The following is a 9,081-nucleotide window of genomic DNA, read 5'->3' as shown; positions in this document are numbered from 1 at the left end:
AAGGAGTTTGTACATTCTCCCTGTGTCTGCGTGGGTTTCCTCCGGGTGCTCCAGTTTCCTCCCACATTCCGAAGACGTACGGGTTAGGAAGTTGTGGGCATGCTATGTTGGGGCCAGAAGCATGGTGACTCTTGCGGGCTGCCCCCAGAACACTCTACGCAAAAGATGTATTTCACTGTGTGTTTCAATGTACATGTGACTAATAAAGGTATCTTATCAATTTACTTCTGGGCTTTCTTCAAACAACACACCTACTGAGTGGAGGTAAATGAATTGTTGCTATTGTCACAAACCAGCAACAAAAGAAACACACTGAGCATGATTCAGTGTTAAAAACTATTTTATTAATCACTACTTATGATAATACATAAAATAGAAGTAAAAATGTTAGTATGTTAGAATTCAAAAATGTTAAACCTTGAACATTAACCCCAAAACTAAACTCTTCGTGTGTGTGTGTGACAAAGTCCCAGACCCCAAGTTCAGGAATGGTTCTTAAAGTTCAGTTCCGCAAGCCATAAGGTGAAACATGAGCAAGGGCTTCTTCAACAACCACCGTTGTCTGAAGATAAGACGTAGGCGTAGAGAAACATAGAGAGAGTAAATACGAAATCCAAATGTTCCACGATGGAACCCAAACGACACTTCAGTGTTTACTCGGTAGTGACTTCCTCACCCCGAAAAGCATCCGAATCGTGGTCGTCCACACACAAATACCTGTTTCCTTCTCCAGGTCAGCAACAAAGTGAACTCCACCGGATTACTTCCAACTTCCATACATGGATTTCAGTGGCAGACACAGTTATTGTTTCTCATCCATCGATAGAGAAAACTAGCAGGCTGGTGTCTCTCTCCCTTCTCTCTCTCTCTCTCTCCTTCTTCTAACTTCTTCAACAACGTCATTTATCTTCTATTGACGTAAGCACGCCCCACACACACATACACACACACTCTCTATCTTAAAGGGACTTTCACTGAGTCCATAACAGTACACAGTTAATGGTACACCCCTTAATAGCATTGAAGTACAGGCGGATCTTGGGGTCCAGGTCCATAGTTCACTGGAAGTAGCTACACAAGTGGATAAGGTGGTAAAGAAGGCATACGGCATGCTTGCCTTCATCGGTCGGTGTGTTGAGTATCAGAGTAAGGAAGTCATGCTGAAGCTGTATAAAATTTTAGTCAGACTGCACTTGGAGTATTGTGTGCAGTTCTGGTCGCCCCGTTACAGGAAGGGTGTGGAGACAGCGGAGAGGGTGCAGAAGAGGTTCACCAGGATGCCGCCTGGATTAGAAGGTATGAGCTGTAAGGAAAGGTAGGGCAAACTTGGATTGTTCTCTCTAGAGCATCAGAGGCTGAAGGGAGACCTGATAGAGGTTTTTAACATTAAGAAAGGCATAGATAGAGTAGACAGTCAGAATCTGTTCCCCAGGGTAGAAATATCAAACATCAGAGGACATGCTTTTAAGGTTAGAGGGGGAAAGTTTAAAGGTGACATAAGGGGCAAATTTTTTATGCAGTGAGTGGTAGGGGTAGTAGTGAAAGCAGGCAGTTTGGTGGTTTAAGAGGCTTTTAGACATACACATGAAGGTGAAGGGAATGGAGTGATATGGATGATACACAGGAGGACATTTAGTATAAATTGGCATCAAGATCAGCACAACATCATGGGCCAAATGGGTTGTCCATTGCTGTACTGTTCTATGTTCTATGTTTTAAAGACGACTCTTTCAAAACTCTTGGATTTAAGTCAACAGATCTTTTGGATTTATCGGAATTGAAGCTCATCAACTGCTCTAGTACTGCTTTTCAGCTAATACCTTGTTCCTTCAGTTTGTCATTCTCACTAGACCCTGGATTCTCTAATATATCTGGTAGGTTTTGTGTCTCTTCTTCTGTGAAGACAGACACAAAGTAATTGTGTAATCTCTTTACCATTTCCTTACTCTCCTTGATAAATCCTCCTATCTCTTGCTGTAGGTCGTTCACTTGCTAGTGCTTGCCTACTAGCACTTTATCCTATATACTTATTGTACATTACTTCATAGTAATAAGAACATTTTTGCCCATCATGTGTGCTTCATCCAGAACTTACATATTATTATGTTTCCCATTATTTTCCCATACTTTATTTAAAATTATTTTGGCTCTTACATTCTTTGTAACTGCAAGACTAATTACTATTATTCCCATATCAGAAATTGTTTAAAATACTTCAGGAATGATTTAATTACACATAATATTTTGAAGTAGTAAGCAATTTGACTTTTTATTGTAGTCTGTCAAAACAACCTTAAATAATTAGCTGCAATGAATACTGAATTGCATCTTTATGAATATGATTTGTAAACTTGCAAGGAGTATTCTTTACAATTAGAGAAAAATATGTAGAAAAATAAGATTCATTGAAGTTGAATGTAATGTACCAATTACCTAATTTTGTTTGGTAATTGTTCTAAACCCCAGATGAGATTATCCATTTTCAGAACCATCATTAACATATCAGCTTTATGTTCTTTCTCCTGTAATAAATATACAACCCAGGTTCAGTTCCGGCTGCTGTCTGTAAGGAGTTTGTACGTTCTCCCCATGTAAGCATGGGTTTCCTCCGGGTGCTCCGGTTTCTTCCCACATTCCAAAGACGTACGGGTTAGGAAGTTGCGGGCGTGCTATGTTGGCGCCGGAAGTGTGGCGACACTTGCGGGCTGCCCCCAGAACTCTCTACACAAAAATATGCATTTCACTGTGTGTTTCAACATACGTGTGACTAATCAAGAAATCTTAATCTTAATAACAAGATGACTGTTACATTTAAAGCAGTCTTTTGTAATGATGCATACCATACAGCTTTATGAGAAGTTACTTTTATTCATTACATTTTTGACTAATCCATAATCTGCCAGTCAAGTCAATTTTACTCAAACATTCAAGGATTTTTTAAAATCTTAATATTTGCTCTTGTGATGAATCAACACATTATCAAAAGATCGACAGATTACAGTAACCTGCAATAAATACAAGACGACCTTTACCATGGTCTCACCTCTTTAACAACCTTCTCAACCATCTCTCTCCAGAAACACATTTTGTTGTCTACTGGATCCATTCATTATTCACTTTAGCTGCCTTCCCTGGCAACTTATTTCATGAGCCTATTACTTTGCAGGTGAAAATGTTACACCTTTTTGCACACTTTACTGTGGGTTTCAGTGCTCAGATATAGGATTCTAACTGATGTTCTGGCAGGCCATTTTTCCAGTCACAATCCTCGGTGAAAAATGTTTTCTACAAACTTTCAAAACTTTTGTGGCACAGAAGTACAATATGAGATGAAAATAAAATAATTTCAATTAAATATTATGTATTACAACTTCTTGTTTAGAAAATTTATTCCCATGTTTCAGTTTTAAAATCACTCTTAAATCTCTTTCTAAGTTTTGACATTTTACATATTTTTTCAGTCTTTTATTTCTAAACTATGTTTGATCATACATCAGCAACATTGATGTAAACAGAGCCAGACTGATTCCCTACTTAAATGCTTACTATGCTTTTTGATATCTGTGAATTTATGTTACTTATGGGACATCAGATTTGCAGGAATGCTCTTGTTGTACCATTTTATGCACAATGTATTATACACTATGGATGCCCAATCTATGACCAGTGGCTAAATCTGGCCAGAAGCAACAATTGGTTTGGCTTGATACTTGGATATTTTGCACCCAGCATGATGAGCAGTAAAACTTCCTGCACTATGCAGAGGAGATCACAGAGGAATTGAGTTGTAGAGATGATCATAGAGACTGGGGTTGGACCTTGAGGATGGTTTGGAGTGTGGATTGAGACAGATGTGTTGGGAGGGATGTCAGAGAATGGATAAGAGATCTCTGGAGGTAAGGGAGGTCTTGTGGTGGATATTGGTGGTTGGGGATAGGAAGCTGTTGGGAAGGCAGTTGCAGTATAGAAAGAGAAATGGATGGGAAGAGATCTCTAAGGGAGAAAAGTTAAAAAAAGTCTCCTGTCTGGGGAAGATACACCAAAGACACTCATTGTGACCAATAAAGATATCTTATCTTATCGTATCTTATCTTATCTTATCTTATCTTATCTTATCTTATCTTATCTTAAAGATGGGCTCCTCAGACTCTCTGGTAATGCCCCAGCTCCAGCTGTTTTGCACTGGTGTATTCAGTGCTTGCAGGTTGGGATACATTTCCAGGTGGTGATGAGCCTTTAAGATCTCAAAGGGTAATTGTAAATTGCAAAGTAAACCTCAGGTCTATTGGCGTCTGATTGTCAGCCAGTGAGATTGGGAAAGCTTGTAAATTTCATGCATCTGGTCAAGGAATTTTTCTCAGAAACATGAGGGTGGAAGTTAGATTGGAGTACGGAGTACTCGGGCCGACACGAAATTACTTGCCTCCTGCACATTTGGTTTCATTGAAGTTAAAGGAACTGAATGTGCAGAGATGAATACAACTGGTAGCCAATATTCTCACTCATTTGGTGCTAGTGACCAAGGACGAATATCTCCCTTGGTAAATTTGTACCTTTAATAAAGTGATGAACATCCATTGAAAGCAAAATATTATATGCATAGGCATATCAATAACAAAATATGAACTAGCTCTCCTATTAGCTTTAGCCTTGCATATGTATTTTAAGACGAATGTAAGGATCACATGTACCATAATAATCTTCCAGGAAAGACTATTAGTCTGTTTCCATGAGTGCATTTTTTACATTTAGTTAGATGGTAAACAAAATTTACCATGTCCAGCCAATTAAAATTATGAAAATGTGTTTCATGCTATCTGTATTTTTTTCAAAACTTGAAATGCATTGAAACTGACCACTTCTGGCCTGGGAGAATCTTTTAGAAGTATGATTTCATTTTCAGTGTTAGGCAGTGATTCAACCTCATCACAGCTGATCTCCAGTGCGAATAAATCCAGTCACTTGTGAGTGTTCTTGATGGATTTGTCTCAGAGGGTGCTGAAAGTGCCAGCAGCCATCAATCAAAATAATGAACAACTGCTGATCACTTAATTACAAATAAAGAATGCAATAACCAACTCAAAAGGAATTTCCCAGCTGCAGAGGCAGTGGAAAAGACTCCGACTAAGGCAACATTGATAATTCAAACTTTGGAGCAGTGAGTTATGAAGAGAAGCCAAAATGGTTCAATACATTCATCCTAAAATGGGCCCTGATTTTCATGGAGCTCTCAGCATCATGTCTTGTGACTTTCAAGGTCAGCAGGAGGACAACTAATTTTCAGGGACACTGAGTGTCCAACACCAACCTGTCCTGCCCGTGTGCATATCTGTCCGCTGAGGGAAGGGTGGACTCCCCCAGGCTCAGTGCAGAACTTTAAAGAATTGGATACTGTTCTTGGGAATCCAATTGGTTTTCCTGACCTGAATCCCCCATGGAACGAACTTTCCAATCATGGACGAAGAAACAACCCACGATCCTTCTACCCCTTCATACTGTTCTCTGAGCCATTTGTGCAAAGATGCAAAACCAGCAACTACATTAAACAGGAACGTGATAAGCAATGCTTGATTTTAAAATTCACTCCCTTGGTTTCAAATTCTTCCATGACCTTACTCATCTCTTTCTCTGTAATCCCTCCAATATCTATTAAGATAAGATATTTATTTATTAGTCACATGTACACCGATACTCACAGTGAAATGCATCTTTCTGCATTACTGAGAATGTGCTGGGGGCAGCCCGCAAGTGTCGCCACTCTTCCGGCGCCAACATAGGATGCCCACAACTTCCTAACTTGTACGTCCTTGGAATGTGAGAGGAAACCGGAGCACCCGGAGGCAATCCATGCAGTCACAGGGAGAATGTACAAACTCCTTACAGACAGCGGTGGGAATTGAACCCGGGTCATTGGCGCTGTACTAGCATTACACTAACCGCTACACTACCATGCCGGTACATTACCCTTCAAGGTATCTGCACTCCTCTTATTCTGGTCTCTTGCATGTCCCTAATTATCATCACTTGACCATTGGAAGCCAAGCCTTCAGTGTCCAAAGCTCTAAGCTCTGAAATACTCCTCATTAAGCCTTCCTGTCTCCCTAGATTCATCTTCTTTAATAAAGAGGTCTCCTTGACCAAGCTTTTGCCAAACAGACCTGGTACCTTTCAATCTGGTTCCAAGGTGTCATATACAAATAGAACTTGTTGCTGTGATAAGTTCAGACAAGCTTTAGGTTTCATAACGTCCTTCATGGACCCAGCAGAGTGAAGACAGTTTGCACTCAAATGTGTTGAATGATGGGCTTTCTCCAGGTCAATGACTGTGTGGTGTTATTGTCCCTGTCTGAGCATCCCTGAGAGGTGATTCCCCACTTAGTGAACATGTGGCTCATGAGTGACGTCAGTCACATCATTCTGACAGCCCTTCTGGTTTGTTAAATCACCTACTGACAAAGGGCATCAGCTTGTTTAACCAAAGTAGGATCTATTGGAGAGCAAGTTCTGCCTGAGAAGAGGCAGAATAGTTGTAGGTAAATTGTGAGATCCCTGAGCTATGTTCCATTCAGGCAACCTCCTGGTTAATCTCCCTTACGTCCTCTCCGTTGCAATTGCTTCTCTCTTATGGTGCAGCAACTAGAACTGTGCACAGCTTTTCTCCATATGTTAATCCGATTTTCTTTATACCCTCGTTCTTCTCTATTACCATCTTTAATAAATTTTAAGATGGTTACTATTGCCTAGATGTTTCTCTACTTATACTTATCTCCTCTATGACCTAACCAATGTTTTAGAAAGGAACTACAACAGAATTTAAAAAAGGACAATTAGGAAGGCAAGAAGAAACTATGAAGTTAAATTATCAAGGAACAAAAAAAAGTAAGATATCTTGAAGGCACATCAAAGGGTTAGGATGGGAATAGGTTAATAAAGACACAACACATAACAATATGGTGAAGTCAGAAACATTAAATCATTATTTTGCTTCATATGTTCCAGGGATATAGAAAGGAGGATATGAAATTGGGTGATAAGTAATGAAAAGAAAACATTTAGAATAGTAAAAGGAGATACTTTAAGTAAGTTAATCAGAGTCATAGGGGATAAAACTTGGTCCAAATGGGTTATATCCGTGCATTTTAAAAGAGTCTAAGTAAGGGATATCAGAAACATTGCTACACATACTTATTGATTCATCATGTAGTGCCGGAACACGCAGATTTACAAATGTCCTGGGAATCAGAGGTCAGTTAGTCTGACATCAGTGGTAGGAAAAATAATGGAATTCCTGTTGAAGATGAGAATAGAAGATTATCCAGAAATGCAATGTATATCAAAAAGGAAAATGACCATCGTTGATGAATTTCTGAGGAGGTAAGAGAGGGAGATCGATGGTAATGTAATAGACGTAATTTATCTATGCTTTCAAAAGGTTTTCAGTACGATGCCCCATAAAAGACTAATAAAAAAGGTAAGAGAATGCTGAGTCCAGGGAGTAGGAGTAAAGTGTAGTTATTTGCATTAGAAAGGTGGGTGGTGATCATACGCAGGGATCACTGCTGCTCACAATTTACACTAATGACGTAGATTCTGGAATCAAAAATACAATTTCTTAATTTCCAGATGATCTCAAATTGGACAAGGGTTGGCTCACACAAAATAATCAGTACCGAGGAGAACTACTATCACATAAAGAAGGGCAATTAATGATGTGTAGAATTGGCAAATAATTGACAAACAAGTTTCAACAGAGATAAATGAGAAGTAGTATATTTTAGAAGAAATATTAGCGGTCACTTATTATTTGGAAGGTGTGAGACCAGGTGGGTCGAGGAACAAAGAGATGTTGGGAGTATAAATGCACCAATCACTGAAAATTACTCCACAGGTTAATAAGGCCAGAAAGTGAGCACTATTGTTTCTTTCTAGAGGAATAGAATAGAAAACTAAGGAAGATGTACTAAATCTGCATCAAATCTCAGTGAGGCACTTCTAGAGTTCTGCCTGCAGTGCTGATCAGTGTGGGAAAGGGTGCAAGATGTGCAATGGCACCAGAAATGCAACGAAGGAGTGAACAAATTGCATCTCATTTTGCTTGAGGAAAGAAGACCTAATTGAGGTCTTAAAAATTATAAAGGGTTTTGTAGTAAAGATGCAGGGAGAATGTTTCTACTTGTGGGAAGGAACTTAACCAGAGGCCACCTTTGTAAGATTACGCATCATCCATTAGAGAATTCAGATGAAACTTCTTTATTAAAAGAGTAGTGGGGATTCACCTGCACCAGGAGTGGTTGAAGTGAATGGAACAGATGTACTTAAGGTGGGGCTAGACAAGCATCTGGGAGAGAAGGAGAGAGAGGGTCATGCTGAAGGATTTTGAAGAGAAAAGGCAACATAAATGACAGGTTGGTCGGTTGGGTTGGATGACCTGTTTGTGTGTTTCCTATGTGTTCCAATGAAAATCCCTATATTGGAATTGGAATTGGAATTGGAACTTCTTTATTATTGTAACATGTACCGAGGTACAGTGAAAAACTTGTCTTGCATACCATCCATACAGATCATTTCATTACAACAGTGCATTGAGGTAGTACAAGGTAAAACAATGACAGAATGCAGAATAAACGAGAAAGTGCAGGTGCAGGCAGACAATAACGTGCGAGGTCATAATGAGGTAGGTTGTGAGGTTAAGAGTCCATCTTATTGGGCTACAATAGTATCATTTAGATTAGGATCCATTCTTTCCATGCAGGCAGCCTTTCTGTGCTTGATGAGAAAGAATTAAAATTGTGGGGACCAGAAATATGTTGGGAACATGGTCTAAAGAACCAGGTCAATTCACTTGCCCTCTGCCCCTTCCTGATGAGAGATGACATGGTTTAACGGTATTGATATTGGTTTATTACTGTCACTCGTTACGAGGTACAGTGAAAAAGTTGTCTTGCGTACTGATCATACAGGTCAATTCATTACACAGTGCAGTTACATTGAGTTAGTACAGAGTGCATTGATGTAGTACAGGTAAAAACAATAACAGTACAGAGTAAAGTGTCACAGCTGCAGAGAAAGTGCAGTGCAATA

This window comes from Pristis pectinata, chromosome 5, assembly GCF_009764475.1.
Source record: "Pristis pectinata isolate sPriPec2 chromosome 5, sPriPec2.1.pri, whole genome shotgun sequence".
Lineage (NCBI taxonomy): Eukaryota > Metazoa > Chordata > Chondrichthyes > Rhinopristiformes > Pristidae > Pristis > Pristis pectinata.
The sequence above is the reverse complement of the archived record's forward strand: the minus strand, read 5'-3'. Positions refer to the sequence as shown.